This window comes from Mustela nivalis (assembly GCF_964662115.1).
Source record: "Mustela nivalis genome assembly, chromosome: 3".
Lineage (NCBI taxonomy): Eukaryota > Metazoa > Chordata > Mammalia > Carnivora > Mustelidae > Mustela > Mustela nivalis.
This window is the reverse complement of record NC_139022.1, coordinates 172,098,772-172,113,321: the sequence shown is the minus strand read 5'-3', so window position 1 is coordinate 172,113,321 and position 14,550 is coordinate 172,098,772. Positions and strand designations below refer to the sequence as shown.

The window sequence follows — 14,550 nt, the reverse complement described above, 5'->3', positions numbered from 1 at the left end:
CTGCACACGTGTCCCCAAGCATGGGCTGGGGACGGCTAGGCTCCCTCTGCTGCAGCCCAGGACTGAAGCTACCATTTCCTTGGAGCTCTGCCCTGTGAGCTGGCCGCCTCCTTCCTGGCTTTCCCCCACTGGCTCCCTCCCTTTGTTGCCATCACAGCAGCTGGGGCTCCCCTTATTAACTTTCCTTTAGCCCCTGTTCTTGCCTCCCCCTGGGTCGAGGGTTCCAGCTCTCCAGAGCTCATTGCCTGTGAACCTTCTGTCCAGGCCTCTGCCTGGGTTTCCCACCTACTCTGAGGCAGAGGTGCCTGGAGTCCATCATTCCTGCTGCTTTGGACTTCTGGCCAAAGCTAAAGCAGGAAGCAGGAAGTAGGAAATGGGAAGCAGGAAGTGGAAAGCAGGAAGCAGTTATTTGTGCTGTTTCAAGTGTTCTTCCTCTGGGGTCCAAGAAACTTTAGCCTGCCCAGGGGCAAGGAGATGAGTGATGCAGAGAATCCTGCCCTTGGGGCTAACCTATAGAGCACATTCAGGAAAATTGTTGACCAGGATGCTGATGTCAGCTACTAGAGAAATAACAGTGAGAAATAAGAAAAAAAAAATACTGAGAACTCTTGTAGAGATAATTCCACTAACTGTTATTTGAATGAAATGCTTCTCGCCCAGGCCTGTTTGTCACGGGGCAGATAAACACTCGTGTGCATTTAAAAAAGTCTACTTAACTTGGAGGCAAGTTTTCTTCAGTTATAAATAGTCAAATCTCTCTCATACGTGTGCCACCGTCCTGGTGTGTTTGGGTAACACGGTCTAAAGAACCGTGCGAGAGACAGTGACTCGAGAGAAAGCAATGACCGCAGAGTAGGAACCCCGCTGTGGACATTTTATCAAACGGGCTACTTGTGTTTCTTCTTTTCCAGAGTTGATGCATCATGGAAAAATTGAGCGCAAATGAAAACTTCCCATCATACAGGATTTCAAAGGTCCTTTAAGAGCTGTCTCTAAAGCGTGCATTCTCAATGGAGCAACATTGTACTCAAGAGAGCGTGAAAATCAGACTCCTTTTTATTCAGTGTTTATGTAGATTTTTATGTGTAAAGCATAGATATACATTCAATACATGAATAAATATACAATATGTCTTTAATATTAAAATTTCATTGGGAGAGGGATTTGGGTAAAAATGTCTTAAAACATTTTAAAAGGCTCACTGTGGGATATGGAAAAAAAGGTTGAGAAACACTGTCCCAATGGGTACTTTTCGTATTCTTCTATTTTATAGTATTACCTTCTAATTAGTTTTTCAATAGAAAGGTTGATTTTCGTATCTTGAGCTTGCTTAAAGTCAGACAGATCTATTGAAAGTCTGTTACTGCTAGAAGGCAACATTCATCCATCTTAGCCATTGTACAGCTGTCCCCAGGAGAGTCTTCTAGCTGGGAAATCTGCTATGCTATTATAAAATAATAAGGCTGCTTATTGTCCACAGCTCGTGGAAGCCGTCTCATTATTATTTTATGGTCAAATCTCTGGCGATAATAGTATTGATAATTACAATGCCATATTTCATCAAAGCAATCCATTGATTGTAAGATGTGCCATTAAAATCTGATACAGTCTGGGATGCTATAGACTGTCACATGCACTTAAGAAATGTTAAAATGTAGGAAAATGTGCATACGAGGATCAATGAAGAGCAGAAATGATACCTGACAACCTCTGAATCTTTCGCACATGCCCGGTTTCTCTCACTGAACACGTTCAATGGGGTGATGCCTATTACATGCTATGATACTTCCTCTTATCCCCATTTTTTAGATGAGGACAACTGAGATTCAGAGATGTTAAGTAACTTGCCCAGGGTTGCAGAGCTCCAAAATGTTGGAAGAAAGATAAACTCCAGGGCTCTTAGGCCTCAGCCTTCTGGTGAGCACTAGGCTGTATCTGCCTCTGCTTCTTTTCTACTCCCAGTTACCCCAAAAAGCAGGTGCACCTCAGTTCACTTAGCATTCAACTTTCTAGAGAGGGCACAAAACGAGAAGCTTGTATTTTTCAAATTCATAAGGGGAATTTTATTTCTTAAAGAGGGGCTGTGGAAAGAATGCTTTGTTAGGTAGTCTCCCCATGCCCTCCTAATCTGGTAGAAGGAGAATTTATCCTGAAGCCAGAAGGACGAGGGTCTGGTCCTCCCTCCTGCACATACCCGCAGTGGTAACGTGGCTCCAAGTTCACCTTTCTGGTGTGCTGGCATGAGTCTTGAAGCATCACAGATCCAGGCTCTCATAGTCACACAGATTCATTAATAAACTCCTGAGGATGAGATGTTAAACTCACACTCCTAATAGGTTTAGAGCTTACTGCTTGGAGGTTGCTGTCACGGGAGGTGTTCTATTTTTATCTCTCTCTTGCCTTTGTTCTGATTGCTATTCTGTAAAGGATCCCAGCCATCCAGAGTGTATCTAGTTCATTCGGCTGGGACACTTCCTTAATGGTATAGAGATAGCCAATTGCACAGTTTATATTGGCATTGAGAATTTTGCCTCCCTCAAGAATATTATAATCTTAACTTATTGTTTGAGGCTCCATTGCTTTTGGATAAATAAGAAAATGTGTTTTCTCTTTCTCTATTCCAGTGGGCAGTTTTTCAAATGGACTGTAACAGAAGCTTCTCTGTTTGCATTGGGAGTCATCTCAGGTTTATATTCAGAAAACGGAATAAAAATGTGGGCAGCAAACAACTGAGCTAAAGCAGAGGAATGAAAAGAAGTTGTTTGACGAGGATTTGCAGAACAATGACACAGAATGTCCTTGCAGGAGGACTTGGAGGTTTCTTGGGAAGGTGGGCGTTTGTGTCTGCTCACCCCAGTCGTCATTCCCAAGGATTCTGAGGACCCCTCATCCCTCAAGAAAACTACATACATAAGGCAGAGGATCCTTCCACACTGGCCTCACTTAGATTGGGGTGCACTTCCGTCAGTTCTTCTTTTCTGACTTATGTGCTGTTTGAAGTTATTTAAACCAAACCCAAACAGACCAAAAAAATTTCCATAGAAGTTGTTGGCTCCTGGAGCTTACCCAGTAATATTTATTCTGCTAATCTCTGGACAGAAAAATGTCCTGCATTTATTAACTATACATTTTGCCAAACGCCGAAAGGAAGTTTTTATTTTTCCCCCTAATATTTCTCCATAGTATTGAGTTAGCTTGAGTAAGTATTGTCAAATGAACAAATAAAGTTTGGCCTGTAGTTGGGAGGTGAGCTGTTTCTGTTCCTTCTTAGAGTTTGGTGTTATGGTCTTTGGGAAGGTAAGTTGTTCCTGTGATTCATACTGTTGCTTCCCTAGCAGCTGAGTGGCTGACAGGAGTCTATTAGAGCTGCTCATACTCTTGTCTCTCCCAACCTGGCTTTCAGCAATGTCATGTTGGTAGCTTGAAACCAGGCTCAAAGAAGTATTTACACCACAGAAATTGACACATCGTACAAACCAGGGCCTTCTCCCTGCCCCTTTCCCACCCTGAGATCCTATTCTTAAATATTTGTGGTTCTCCAGTGTCTATGGCTGTTGAATCTTGGAGACAAACCCTAGAAGACACACTATAAATGTTGTCTAGGCCTATAAGAGACTTATAGACTTTTAGACCTAAAGACACCTATAGATTGAAAGTGAGGGGATGGCGAACCACCTATTATGCCAATGAATGTCAAAAGAAAGCCAGAATAGCAATACTTACATCAGATGAACTAGATTTTAAACCAAAGACAGTAACAAGAGATGAAGAAGGGTACTGTATCATGATAAATAGGACTATCCAACAAGAAGCTCTAACAATTGCAAATATTTATGCCCCTAACTTGCTAGCACCCAAATATATAAAACAATTAATACCAAAAATAAAGGAACTCATTGATAATATTAATAATACAATAATAGTAGGGGAATTTAATACCCCACTCACTGAAATGGAAGATCATCTTAGTAAATAATCAACCAGGAAACAATGGCTTTGAATGACACACAGGACCAGATGGACTGAATAGATATATTCAGAACATTTCATCCTAAAGGAGCAGAATACACATTCTTTTCAAGTGCACATGGGAAATTCTCCAGAATAGATCAATACTGGGTCACAAATCAGGTCTCAATAAGTGCAAAAAGATTGAGTTCATACTATGTGTATTTTCCAACCACAATGTTATGAAATGTGAAGCTAACCACAAGAAAAAATTTGGAAAGACCACAAATACATTGAGGTTAAAGAATATTCTACTAAAGAATGAATGGGGCAGGGGAAGGGAGTGTGGGTGACTCAGTCAGGTAAGTGTCTGACTTTGGCTCAGGTCATGATTTCAGGGTCCTGTAATGGAACCCCACATCGAGCTCCATGCTCAGCTGGCATCTGCTTCTCCACCCGGCCCCTCCCACTTGTGCTCTCTCTCTCTCTCTCTCTCTTTCTTAAATCAATAAATAAAATCTTTAAAAAAACCAGAATGGGGACGCCTGGGTGGCTCAGTTGGTTAGGCAGCTGCCTTCGGCTCAGGTCATGATCCCAGCGTCCTGGGATCGAGTCCCACATCGGGCTCCTTGCTTGGCAGGGAGCCTGCTTCTCCCTCTGCCTCTGCCTGCCATTCTGTCTGCCTGTGCTCGCTCTCTCTCCCTCTCTCTCTGACAAATAAATAAATTAAAAAAAAATTAAAAAAAAACCAGAATGGATGGGTTAACTAGGAAATTAAAGAAAAAAATTTTAAAAAATACATGGAAACAAATGAGGGTGAATGGGATGCAGCAAAAGTGGTCATAAGGGGGAAGTATCTAGCAATATGGGCCTACCTCAAGAAGCAAGAAAAATCTCAAATATATAATCTAAATTCATACCTAAAGGAGATAGAAAAGGAACAGCAAATGTAGCCTGAAGCCAGCAGAAGAAGGAAAATAACAAAGATTGGAGTAGAAATAAATGATGTAAAAACAACAACAAAAACCCTCCAGTAGAATAGATCAATGAAACTAGGAACTGGTTCTTTGAAAGAATTAATAAATCTGGTAAATCCCTAGCCAGATTCATTGAAAAGAGAAAGAACCTAGATAAAATTACAGATGAGAGAGGAGTGATCACAACACCACAGAAATACAAATAATTATAAGAGTATATTATGAAAAATTATATGCCAACAAATTGGGCAATCTGGAAGAGATGGATAAATTCCTAGAAACATGAACTACCAAAACTGAAACAGGAAGAAATAGAAAATTTGAACAGACCCATAATCATCAAAGAAATTGAGTCAGTAATCGAATCTCCCAACAAGCAAAAGTCCAGGGCCAGATGGCTTCCCGGAGGGATTCTACCAAACATTTAAAGAAGAGTTCATATCTATTCTCAAGGCTATTCCAAAAGAACAGAAATGGAAGGAAAACTTCCAAACCCATTCTACAAGGCCAACATTACCTTGATTCCCAAACCAGATAAAGACCCTACTAAAAAGATTTACAGGCCAATATCCTTGATGAACATGAATGCAAAAATTCTTAATAAAATACTTGCAAATCTAATACAACAAAACACTAAAAGAATCATTCATCACAATCAAGCGGAATTTATTTCTGGGCTGCAAGTGTAGTTTAAAATTTACAAATCAATCAATGTGATAAACCACATCAGTAAAACAAAGGATAAGAGCCATATGATTCTCTCAAGAGATGCAGAAAAAGCACTTGGCAAAGTAGAGCGTCATTTCTTGATAAAAACCCTCAACAAAGTAGTAATAGAAAAAACATTCCTCAAAGGCCATATATGAAAGACCCACAGCTAATATCTTCCTCTCTGGGGAAAAACTAAGAGCTTTTTCTCTATGGTTAGGAACAAGACAGGAATGTCCACTCTCACCATTACTGTTTCATATTGTACTGGAAGTCCTAGCCTTAGCAATCGGACAACAAAAGAAATAAAAGGCATCCAACTTGGCAAGGAAAAGTCAGACTTTCGCTATTCATAAATAATATTGCTATAAACATCACAGCGCATGTACCCCTTCAAATCTGTATTTTTGTATCCTCTGGGTAAATACCTAGTAGCGCAATTGCTGGGTAGTAGAGTAGCTCTATTTTTAACTTTTTGAGGACCCTCCATACTGTTCTCCAGAGTAGCTATACCGGATTGTGTTCCCACCAACAGTATAAGAGGGTTCCCCTTTATGATTTAAAGGGGGCACATGCTCCCTGATGTTTATAGCAGCATTATCAACAATAGCCAAATTATGGAAAGAGTTCAAATGTCCATCAACTGATGAATGGATGAAGAAGATGTGGTGTACATATACAATGGACTATTACTCAGTCATAAAAAAGAATGAAATCTTGCCATTTGCAATAACATGGACAGAGCTAAAGAGTATAATGCTAAGTGAAATAAGTCGTCAGAGAAAGTCAAATACCATATGATTTCACTTACACGTGGAATTTAAGAAACAAAACAGATGAACAAAGGGAAGGGAAGGAAAAATAAAAGAAGACATAAACAGAAAGGGAAACAAACCATGAGACACTCTTAACAAGAGAACACACTGAGGGTTGCTGGAAGGAGGTGGGTGGGGGATGGGCTAGATGGGTGATGGGCATTCAGGTGGGCGCTTGTGATGAGCACTGGGTGTTGTATGTAAGTGATGAATCACTGCATTCTACTCCTGAAACTGACATTCTTCTATATGTTAACTATCTGAAATTTAAATAAAAAGTTGAAACAAAAAAATAAAAAAAATTTTTTAGTTGTTATTCAAATGAATATTACTTAAATTTAGTAACTGTAGGCTTAGATTGGAATATTTTGCTTCCTTCAGAAATATTTCTGTCACAATGATACTAGCCATAAATGAGTTATATTAAAAAGAAAAGCAGGAAAGAAAGTCACTGTCGAAGAAACTGGTCTGGGCTTTATCAGCAGATGAGTAAGCCGGGCACTCCTACTGCCACCTCCTCCATCAGTCACCTGGAAGTTGTTGCTGTACCTGTGTGTGTGAGCCTGTGTGTGTGTCTGTGTGTGTGCATGTGTGCACATGTGCGCATTCATGCATGTGTGTTTGATTGACCCTGTGTGTGCACGAGTGTTTATGTGTGTGTGTGTGTATGTACTTGTGTCCTGAGGCTCCTGCCAGCAAGCTCACAAAGCAGCCCCCACTGGATGGGGCTGGGCATTCATTAGCCAAGGCAAATAGCTGCTCAGGGCAGTACATGGCTTTGTGGGAGTGAGGAATGGCTCTCTAGGAGAATCGGGGATGGGGGCAACTCCCATCCCATTCTTCCCCTTCTCTTGCCTATTGCTCTTTCCTGTCTGTTAAACTTAACATTCAGGAAATGGTGGCCAATGGGGAGGTTGGTGGGGTAGGACAGGCGGGAGCGCTAATGCTGCCTGTTTACTTGGCAAGATGGGGAGCTGTGGGCTGTCCATATGTCAGAGCCTTGGGGCTTGTCTAGAACCTTCCATCTGGGCTTCCTCTTCCTCCCCAGTGAAAACTAAGACGGAACCCAGGAACCTGTGGCCTTGTGCAGTTCTTGGTTGTTTTCTGGTCACTGTAGCTACTGTTTAGTCTATTAGGCCTGAGTGACCACCCAGAGTTAGAGATGTGGGTAGGAGCTGGGGCTTCTTCTCATGCCCTGAGGCTGGCTTGCTCCAGCCCTTCCATGTGCTTATGGTTTGCCTCTTTGCTCTACAGTCTTTACAGAGGGATCCACTGGGGTAGGTCCCATTTCCCTGTTGGGCAGACTGAGGTTCCAAGACATGAAGTAACTTGCCCCAAATCTAACAGCCAGAAAGTAGCAGAAGCATAGGTGAAAGCCAAAGTTCAAGTCGCATTTCTATTTTGTCTGGGGGCCAGAAGCAATTTTTTTTAGCTTCTTTGCAGGTTTCTGATCTTAGACATGGTTCTCTCTTCAGCCCATTTTGTACGTCAAGCCCAACCATCAGAATCCTTCCTTCCCAGGCCAACATGAGGATCTTGGTGTGGAATTCGTTACGCAAAGGTCTGCTTCACTGTGCGGCCTTTGCCTCTAGCTCCACTCCACGCCCCCAGCTTTGGTGGGAGACGGCCCCTTGTTGAGACTTGACAGACAAAGCTGCAGGAGGGTGTCCATCCCTTCATCCAGGCCATGTTCTCCTGTGGGGGAAACGGCAGCCGAGGGAGTGCAGAGATCTGCCCAAGGTAGAATGTGCTCCACCAGTCAGCAAAGGCCCATCTTGCACCCTTGCCTCTACCTGAAAGTACAGAGTGGGCTCTGCTCGGGGTGGAGGGTGGGTGCATGGAACCCCTTGCAAGGTGACAGGGGATTATCTCTGCAGAAGAACCACAGGAATGCCTGAGAAGAGTTGCAGAAATGGCCTGGTGCTTGATGGGGCTGCAGAAGCCACGTAAATGCGGGCATTGTTGACGTGACCCCAAAACCAGTGACTGCTGGGGCACGAGCCTCTTGTCCTCCCCAGAGAGCCTAGACTTCACACAGCTGTGGCAGGGGCCAGCAAGAGATTTTTACCTCTGAGGCCATGTTCTGCAGAAAGTAGATGTTCCGAATGTGTGGTGACAGATGAAGAAGGCAAAGCAGGCATGTACAGCAACGAGCTTGACAGCTCATCGGTCTGGCTGCCTTCATTGGCTTATTTCCCCGGAAGCAGAGAATTACCGGCCAATATCCTGGATGCCGTTCTAATGACTCTGACCCTAGCAAGGATCAAATAGGGCCTATGGTTGTGTTCCTTTTCTTAACTGGAATTTCCTGTTTGTTTGAGCATGGCTGTCATCTTACTGCTTGCTAGTAAAAGCGAATATGCTAAAATTTTATAAGTTTATGAATTTCATAAATTTTTGATTTTTAGCATTAAGAGATGTCCATTTTTGGCCCACTTGTTCACTGTTCATGGATGTCACATTGAGTCTGATCTTTAGCATTCCATGAAGATTTTGACTACCGGTATTTAGATAATTACAAAAATATATTTAGAATACTAAGTTTCAGATATTATATTTTTCTAATGGTTGATTTTAGCTTTGAGCAGAGGAATGTCAAGCCTTACCATACTCTATAGCTCCGAGGGGCCTGGCTGGAGATAATGATGTTCTCTGTGGAACACAAAGTGTAGATGAGAGCTTCCTTTTCTCTTTGCTCCAGTTAAAGAAGTTTTCTTGTGCAACACATCTCAGATGTACCTGACATCTGCTCCCTCCCTCAGGGTTCTCACAAGTATGCTGAATAAAACTCAGTAAATCACAGCATAGTCCTTACTTTTAGATGTTGTGGGAATTACATGCAACAATGTGTGTAAAGCCATCTTCAAATGGTGAGCACAGGCTACTGGATATGTGAGTATTCAAAACCTCTCAAATGGCATTGTCCCCAGGTGCTGACAGCCCTGACCTTGACCAAAGCCATTGATCTTGGTCTGCTCTTTAATTTCTAGGTGCATGGACTGCTTTCCTCTCTCACGCAAAAATATCCCCTTGACCTCGCAGTCACCAGCCATGTCTCAAATGATGCTTTTCTAGTGGTCCTACTCTGTGTGCATTAACAGGTCATGGGACCAACCTCTAATTATTTTGCACACGGTAGAATTAAGACAAACTTGTAAATGGTTTTTATCTCAGCTTTCAAAATTCAATGCATGGAATGGGCCTCAATTCCTTACCCCTCCTTTTTCCCAAGCCCTTTGTGAAGCGACTGCTTATCAAGGTGTGACATCTATTCCCCCACCCCTGCGTGTGGGCTGCCTTATGATGTGACTTGACCCAGAGACACAGTGGATGTGACAGGGTGACAGAGACATTGCGTCCTTCTGCTCCCTTTTCATGCTACTCTGTTTTGCCATAAGGACATGCCTAGGCTAGCCTGTTGGAGGACTGTCCCAGCCAAAGCCATCCCAGAGCAGCCCGTCCCCAGCCACCCCTACCCACTGATCACAGACTCATGAGCATGCCAGGCCGACAACATCCTGCCCCAGATCCCTGGAACCACAGAGCTAACTCAGAAATGATAAATGGTTGTAGTTTTAAGGCACTGGACTTTGGGGGCATTTTGTTACTCATCAACAACTTACTGATACACTTGGATCATAAGTGTTTGGTACATGTTGCTGATATTTTCAGTTCATATCAGCTCACCAAGGAAGTCCCGGGAGCTCCGCATGAGCTCTCCTTCCTGTGTGGCTCTCCTGTCCGGTCGCCGTTTACCCCTGCTCTCTGGGCCAAGCGCCAGCTTCATACACAATGACCATCCTCCACTTCCTGCCTTTCATTTCCCTGTGTAGCACCCAAGAAAAAAACACACCAAAGACCTTCTTCCTAGTAGAGGAAAGAGCAGAGTCCATCAAATTCCTGGGACCACGTTACATTTACATGACAAACACAAAGTGAAAGGTGACTCGTTTCCAAGCACTGGCGTTTGGCATCAGTTGAACCTCCTTCCCTGTCTTTTAAGTGTGGCATGACATAGTCCTCATTCTCACGGTTGAGGGAAGACTGAGTAAATATCTGTGGAACAGAGTTGGGTTAGACGCAGAGATACTCCGTCTAGCTGGATTCGGATCCTCCCTGTGCCAGCTAACTACCAGTTCACCTTGGCCCAACCGGTCATCCTCTCTAAACGTGTTTCTCTTTCCATAAACTAGGAATAATTCCATTTGCTCTCCTTATGTCATCCTTCACCGCAGGGATTAAATTAGACAACACGTGTGGAAATGCTTTGTAAACTATTAAGAACTGTGCTGTGCGTTGTAAGGCACAGTTACAATGGCGACTATTTCAGGTCCGGCAGGGATCTTGGATCTGGGGAGCCTGGCAGAAAGCCCAGGGTTGCAGGGTGGAGAGGCCGAATTGCTTCTTTATCGGCAGATAAAGTCGGAAAAGCATTGTGACTTATATCAGAAAAGAAGCCTGGCAGACACTAAGAACATAGTCTGGAGAAAGCTGATGAGCCCACAGTTGGAATTCTGCATTGGGGTTTAGAAACACGAGCACCAGGATGCCGAAATCTTTGGAAGGAGTCCAGGGAAAAGCAACGGGAGTCACTCCAGAACAGAAGGCCCAGCTTGGGAGGGAGTCAGCATGAAATGTGTGAGCTTCGGCTACCAGGAATTTGTACTTTTTCCCCCAGGTTCTTCCACGAGGAAGCTGTTTCCGGGATAGGTGACTGCTGGTGTATGGAGCCCGGCCCTGGGGACCTCTAGACTCCGCTCCTAATCTGGGTGAAGGAAATAGATGCACCCCGTGAGGAGGAGCCAAACCCTTCCACATGGACCAAAGACATTATACAGAGTAGGGTGCTTTGGGCTGGAAGCCATGAATAAACTAACAACAAAATCAACTAGGACTCAGTTCACCCCGCCTGCTCTCCCTGCTATACTTGGTGGCTTGGCTTGTCCTGTTAGGCTGCCTTCCTTCACAGTTCAAAGAAGGCTGCTACAGTTCCAGCCATGCCACATGGATGGCAGCTGTGTCCTTTTTTATGAAAGTGAATAATTTCTCAGGTATTTCCCAGCAGATTCCCTCTCTCATGGCACTTGGCCATGGCTGCATCCCTTCCATACTGTAAGCAGTCACCTACAAGGGGTATAAAATGGTAGTGACTGGCTTAGACCAATCAAGATTTATCATGGAACTGGAGAGAGAACCTGGTCCTTAGAAGAAGCACAGGGCCTTCTACTTCCTCAACACAGTTGAGATTCTGATGGCCAGTAAGGAGGGGAGGAGCTTCTGGGGGCATCAGCCAGGGAGAGCTGTACCCTTTTGGTCCATGTGACCCATGGACAAGGTTCCTCCAAGTGTGATCCATGACAGATAGGATGCTATCAGTGCCACAGTGACCCCTAACACGTGTCTGGCAGTTACTCTACACTGGGAGAGGGCTAACAACTGTAGGGGTGTCATGCCATCTGCCCAAAGCCCCCTTGTAATGAGTTTTTTTGGGAGGGAGAGATGGAGGGACCTTTAGTAACTGAATCTCCTTGGGAGAGCTCAGGATTCGCCTTCCTTATAGCCGTTGCTCTGTCCAAATAAGTGTTTTGTTGTGGTTCTGGTCAGTTTCAACTTCTTCTTCTGGAAGTTGACCTCACCTTTCGCCACTCTGATTTCTTCCCTGGGTTGTTTTCTGGGATGGCATCCTCAGCGGACGTACCTGCCTGGATGTCGGGGAGAGAGTCCAGCAATATGGAGAGCCAGCCAACGATGGGAAATCCTTTGAAGTTTCACGATTAATGGAAAATCCTTTGACGTTTCACAGTTATTGATTTTTTTAAATTTTGTTTTTGATTTTTTGGATTGGTACACATAATTTTTATAAAATCCTAGCAAAACATAAGTATTGTTAAAAGTAAGTTTGCCTTCCACCCTAGTTTGTGCCCAACTCTTCTCTCTCCCTATCCTGTTCCTGCCTTCCACACCCTCGCTCGCTCCCTCCGCATCTTCCGTCCTTCCTTCTTTCCTTCCTACTTACTGAAGAGCTATTATATGCGAGGGTCCATGCCAGGTTCAGATCTACTCATGGCAGCTCATGGGGTTATCTTTGGTTCCTCACCACCCTCCCCAACAATAGGTTTTCACAGAACTTCCCCAAGTCCTACCCCTTGGTCCACTCATTGCTCCTCACGGACACATTGTGCCAGCTCCCGGCAGCCTCCCGTGCTCCACGGCCTCGGTGCTCCGTTTTGTCTCCATCCTCTTTAAGGGAATTCTTTACATAGACTGTGTCATGGGCTGAATTGTGCCCCACCTCCATGCACATGCTGAAGCCCCAACCCCTAGTGTCCTTAGGATGTGACTGTGTTTGAAAATAAGGCCTTGAAAGAGGTGGTTAAGTTAAACTGAGGCTGTTGGGGTGATTTTAATCTGACAGATCTGGTGTCCTTATGAGAAGAGTAGAGTAGGACACAGAGAGGTACACACAGGGAAGAACATGTGAGGAGACACAGGGAGAAGATGTCCATCTGTGGCTGGAGAAAGGCCAAGGAGGGAGATCTCAGGAGAAACCAACTCTGCCCACAGCTGAATCGTCAGGCCTCCAGAATGTGAGAAAGTTTCTGTTATTTGAGCCTACAGAAGTCCAAAAAAGGAGCACAGACTACATATAATCAAGTCCCTCACTTGTTCAAAAAGTTTGTTAATGGTTTCTAGTTTCTTAACATTAAAGAAAAATTCTTCTCCCACACCTTTAAGGGGTCTTATGACCCAGCGCTGACCTATCTTGGCTGTCTTCACTGGTTTCTATCCATCCTCCATGCTTTGCTCATACCGGATTGGCTTCCAAACAGTGGACACGGCCTGTGTCCCCCTACTCTATTTGCACAGATTGTCCCTCCATAGAAAATATGTTTGTATTTTCCAACCACGTCCCTCCCATTTCTAACTGTTGAAATCACGGCCATTCCTCAAGCTCAGTGTCTCCAGTGGGTCTCTCTTATCCACCTCTACATCACTTTGCAAATGTGGGAGCAAACGTGGCATCGTATTCTGCCCCACATTCTACTGAGGTGGCTTTTGATTTACCTCCTATGTGACTGTAAAATTATTGGGTGTAGGTTCTCCGTCCTGCTCATCTGCAGTCTCCAATCTAGGGTGGTTTGACAAGTAGCATATTTTCACAAGTATGAGTGGAATTACAGTGACAGGCCAGATTAAAAAACTGGATCAAAATTAGGGCACAAACATGAAAACCATGTATATAAAAAAATAAGAAATAAAAAAGACGGACTAAAATAGTGTCAATGTGGGGATGACCCAGAGGAAGGAGTGAAATCCTGGCACAGAGAAACCCGGACAGTAAAAGGACTGAGTTCCTTCTCCTAATATTGCAGCTGTGTTTGAAAACAGAGACGACTGAAGATAGAAGTTTGGAGGAATATTCTGGAATGTTTCCTGAAAGGAAAACACTTGATCTCTAGAAACAACTCCTCAGTAACTTTGCTTTGGAAAGCTGGCTGGATGGAGGAGCTTCTAGAATCTTTGTACTCTGGAATGTACTCCGACTTCCCTTTGAGATGCGTTGCTAAAACGTGCACAGTGGTATTCAGCGGGAAGCAGGCTTCCAAGAGAGAGCTTACGCCCTCACAACCCTCCACTGAGCAAACATGTGGAAACCATTTATAAATTGTAAGCGTAGGTTTGCCTGGACCTGCTAAACCACCATCAAAGTGAAGTGATTTATATAATCTCTCCTTCCCATGTGCTATTAGGGCTCTACTGGAGTGAGGAACCCAATCAATGTTAAAAAAAAAAAAAAAGGAAGCCAAAACACAAGAGTCTCCCCCACCACCCCCCAGACACTGGCAAAGTGAGAAAAAAATACCTTTTTCTCGTTGCAACTGAAAACTGGGAGATGAAGCTGTTAACCACGAGAAATCTAGTGGGAAAATGGGTGGATGTCTTACCCTAGTGAATCTTAAAGCAGGAAGACTTTTCCTCCCTTCCTTTTCTTTTTTGCTTGCTTCCTTCATCCATCACATTAGTGAGACTTGAAGACAAGGACTTGAACAGCTTCTGCCATGATCCCCGGGCATCCCCGACGTGGTGCATATTAAAATGCA

General features: G+C 43.9%; 1 long non-coding RNA gene across 1 annotated transcript; it reads left to right on the top strand.

Moving 5' to 3' along the window:
* Positions 1 to 419: 419 nt before the first annotated feature.
* Positions 420 to 3,225, top strand: LOC309860815. Its single transcript, XR_014309652.1, has 4 exons — positions 420 to 723; positions 912 to 974; positions 1,810 to 1,917; positions 2,625 to 3,225. It is a non-coding gene; the product is annotated as an uncharacterized lncRNA (long non-coding RNA).
* The last annotated feature ends 11,325 nt before the right edge of the window (positions 3,226 to 14,550 follow it).